Source organism: Aulostomus chinensis, chromosome 13 (assembly GCF_037954235.1).
Source record: "Aulostomus chinensis isolate RoL2024-O1b breed Wild chromosome 13, RoL_Achi_v1.0, whole genome shotgun sequence".
Lineage (NCBI taxonomy): Eukaryota > Metazoa > Chordata > Actinopteri > Syngnathiformes > Aulostomidae > Aulostomus > Aulostomus chinensis.
In genome coordinates this window covers 27,732,150-27,736,691 of record NC_141332.1, presented here as the reverse complement: position 1 = coordinate 27,736,691, position 4,542 = coordinate 27,732,150, and positions in this window count along the sequence as shown.

Below are 4,542 nucleotides of genomic sequence, written 5' to 3'. Positions count from 1 at the left end.
GCAGTGGCGCAGCCTCGGACTGTGTGGGCTTTTTAAAGCCACTTTAATACACAGAACATTCGTGGCGAGCGCTGCTAGCTGCTGTCGTAATTACAGAGCAAACAGCACACAGGCCTTTAATGGAGGAACTGGCTGCTCTCTGGTTGAAGAGAGAATGACTGCAGGCTGCCTCGTGTTCCTGCAGAGTCCAGGGATTCACTCGCAGGAATGAGCTCCTGGATCACTCCACTGCTCATCCATTAGCAGCCAGCAGCAGGCGAGTCCATTCTCACGTCCTGCTCCTCCCGGAACACCGCTGCTGCTCCTCATCATCAGCGCCCGTGAGCGTTGATCTCCGGGGGCACGGCATAAAGGTGAGACACAGAGGAGTTTCTGCAGTCCACAAATAAGTTAGCATAGCCAGGATCAGGTATTTTTGTAGTCCAACAGGAAGTTAGCATCACAAATACAAGAAGGTGGAAAACCCTTCCTGATGAGTGAGGCAGGCGCGTGAACGTGACGCACTCGCCCTGAGAGTTCAGAGGGTCAAGTTAGGCTCCCTTCGCTGCATAAACCACCGTCTCCTCATCTTCATCAGACGTCTGCAATTTCTGCTCCCTTTCATCAACAGTGAAACCTGAATGACTCCGAACAAAAACCTCGCTACGACAACCTGGTGGCCAGCAGAGAAGCTTTTCAGTGACCAAGGACGATTTCATCCTGTTTGTTAGTTTGACCACAGCCACACACACACACACACACACACACACACACACACACACACACACACACACACCCATCCAGTGTGTTTGTCTCCATTCGTCACTCTTATTCATTCATTTCTCTTATTCATTAACTCGCCCTCAGTTGTCAGCACGCCACAGAAGGCGAGACACTCGTTTCCAGAGAGGCTGAATTATCCTCCGCAGAGGAGAAAAGCTCTTTATCCTCCAAACACAAACAGGAAGTGAGAACAGCCCAAACAGCTGCTCGCTTGTGTCTTCCTGCCGCTCCTTTGTCGTGTCGACGTGTTGAATGATTCCCAACCCGACGGCTCTGATTGGCCTTTCACTGTCTGAGGCGACTGATGTTGAGAGCGAGACGTCTTCAGCTTCCTCTCAACAGCCTCTTCAGGCTTCCGCAGCGTTCACGGCATCGTTCTCTTTCCTTGTTTCCAGTCCAAAGCCTCCGTCACCGTCTTCTCCCTTCAGGGCTTCAGAGACACGTTCTGATACATATTTTTTTCAGTCCGGTCTTCAACACCAGCCTGGGCCACATCGCACCTGCCCTCCATTGACTGGGATGAACTGGAGAGGCTGCAGGACTCAGCGGATGATGAGAGGCAGCGAGGGATCAGCCGCCGGGTGGCGAGGGAGAAACGTCTGGACGGAGCCTGATCCGCCCCAGTGACCCGTGAGCCGCTGAACACCAAGCGAGGTGCGCCACTCAGCTCACCACGAGCATTTAGGGAGGACAGAATCCTCCAATATTCACATTCAACCATTTCTTCAAATTTCTTACATTTGAGTCTGCGTTGAACATCAAAACTTCCTGCAGAGTTTCAAAACCGCTGAAATGATACATCAAATATTTGCAAGGATCAGGGTTTTTACAACAGGCTTTGAATTTCTAAATATTGAGCAACAAATTACATTTGAGGGATTTTGAATTGACAGATTGGTTCTTTTTTAGAATTCTCAATTGTTTGCAAATGTCTAAATTTGAAATCTAAAGTATGGAAAATAGAGTAGTTTTAACAACTGCACTGTTTTATTAATTTAGAGAATATTTCTGGGTGTATCAGCTGTATGTTCACCGATTGTGTTTTGTTATTGTTTAGCCGTCCAACAAAAACCAAAACCTACATAGCACATAGCTATGAAGTTTCGTGAGCTAACAGCTATCAGCTAACTGCTAACAGCTATCAGCTAACCGCTAACTCTAGGCTATGGTGTGATAAATAAAGCAAAAGTTCTTTCAGCAAACATCCATAAACTTTCAAAGAACCTGGTTGTTTTTATTGTATCCATTTTATGCGCTTGGCCAAAAGGGAGCGGCCATGTTGGATTTCATGAATACATTTTAGATGCTTTTGTAGATCAGACGAAATTATTGCAACCTTTTATTGTGCAATCGGTCGCAACCATTACAAGAATAGATGGGCCATGAAAAATAGTACATTATAGTACCATGTAGTAGAGTGGAGCAGTAATAAATGAGCAGGGCTCAGTAATCAGTACACACACGACACCTAATATTCACAGCTGGCGTGTTGTACACGGCGCCCCCCCCCTCCGAAGTGGACCCTCCGTGTTCTTTTGTGTACCCACAGCACCTTTTTTTTCCTCATCTGGCAGTATTTTAATTAGTGCTACATTCTTGAAGATCCACGTTTTAATGAACAAAACGGCGTGCGTGTCGCTGCCGCTGTTATCGCAGCCTCCCATCGCACGTTAGAAAAGGAAACTTAATTAAAACGATATCACAAAGGGCTCTCGGCCTAAACCCGCCTTTTCAATTACACTTTCTTTGTAGGTTTAAAGCTCTCAATCAGCAAATATCCCAGCGCTCGGCTCACTCGCAGCAGCGCAGCCGCCCGTTTCCTGCTGATGGTTCAGTGACCAGGAACCTGGACGTCCATCGGAGTCACATGATAAGGTGTGAACACTGAGATGAATCATCGCTGCATTCGCTTCCCCCTCACAAAATCAAGACATCAAACCGATGAGATCAATTTGTGTCGTCATCGTTGTCGTCACGACAGGAATCTTCCCGCATCACACTTGTGTCTATCGGACTGGACCCACCGCCAAAGGTGTTTGTGATGTCACACATCACGCTCCGCCTCTGTAACCGAGACGTTTAATCAGCTCAGAGGAGATCAGCGAATATGAAAATGATTCAAACCCTCAACTGCAGCTTTAAGAAGACTTCTTTGACTGGAGGAGCTTTAGTCAACGTCAGGCCTCCGTATGACGCCTCGTCTTAAAGTTACGGTAGCATCTTAGACGTAAACCGTGGTCAGGTGGTCAGAAACTCAAGACTGCCGCTGCGTCTCGAATCTTTTGACTTCTTAAGTAATGAAACACCTGCAGTGTGACATTAAAGAGGTTTTCTAACACGGAGCAGCAGAGGAAGACAGGAAGCTGCGGAGTGAAAGCTGATTTGTGGAGGAAGCCTCGCAGCGGTGATTCTTCCTCCTCCTCCTCATCCTCCTCACCCGCTTGTCAGGGTTTGATGTGGCAGAGCGAAGCGAACGGCGGCGTTCAGCCTCTCCGAGAGCAAAGAGGAAGAGAGAGAAGCTCATTTCAGGGCCGACTAATTTCTCCATTATAGGTGCACAATTATCAGAGTGTGACTGCGAACACAGATAGGAGGATATGAGAGGAGAGAGGACGGGGAGGGAGCGGACCTCCCTGGGGGAGGCAGACGGGGGAGGAGCCTTTAAGAAGTTTCTCATCTCCTAATTGTCAGCAGACAAACGTTAGTGACACTGGGATTATTTCAGCGTGCAGACTGACCTCACATCAGCTCAACCCTCTGAACCCCAGACAATTCAGGTCACATGGCACTGGGTCTGGCTCTCCGGTCAGTATATGAAGTCCTGAACTCCTCCCTGCACCAGAACCCAGTTCTGATGTCTTATAGCATCAAAAATCATAAACAAAAGCTATATTTTTTTCGATCTTTTATTGTGAACAAAGATGGATCAGATGAACCAATCAGCTTGCAGAGACCTTGTAAATAAAACAAACTAAAACCAAATGATTCAGGGTAAAAGTGACGCCGCTGGCAGTGGCGCTGCCGAGCCACGTAGGACTTGGGGTTAGAAAACTTGCAATGAAACCCTGAGATGTGACCAGGAAGCTGCGGTGGTGGCGGGGGAGGATGATCCTGTCCAGGACTCTCAAAGCCTTTGAAAGCCTGAGCTCTGCTGGTGATGCACTAGCGATGCGAGGGCAGAACCACGAGGTAGGACCATGGGGTAGAACCACGGGGTAGAACCACGGGGTAGAACCACGGGGGCAGCACCGTCCGGCAGAGGTGAACCTCTTGCTGTAGAGAAACGTAGCAGCCGTAGGAAGTTGGATCTTTAGCTTTGCTCACAGTGTCAGTTGGCATTCAAACCTCCTGCTAGCCAGAAAGGTTACAGGCCCTTGTTGCTGCAACAGAGATGGAGAACCGAGTCAGCCCCGGTTCTCCCAAGGTTCCACAGCAGCGCCGATGGTTGCTGCTCTCACTGAACAACAGGCTCCTCAGCTCCGCCCTCATGTGGAGTCATTAGAGCTGATTATGTAACCCTGCCCTGCTAACTGAGCATCAGTCAGCGTAGCGGCACGGCAAGCTAATCGATGATTGGACCTGTGATTTATAGCGTTTGCTGAGATCAGCAGTACGAGCCGTGTTCTGAGCGGCGAGGGGATTCTTGTTCTCCAGCTTCCCTCTCTCGCTCCACGCAGTTCGGCCTCATAATTGGACTGAGAGGTTTTCATCAGGGCTTCACCCAGAACGCACAGTTCCCACCTCATAACCCACATAACTAATGGAGACAAATGCTGCAAT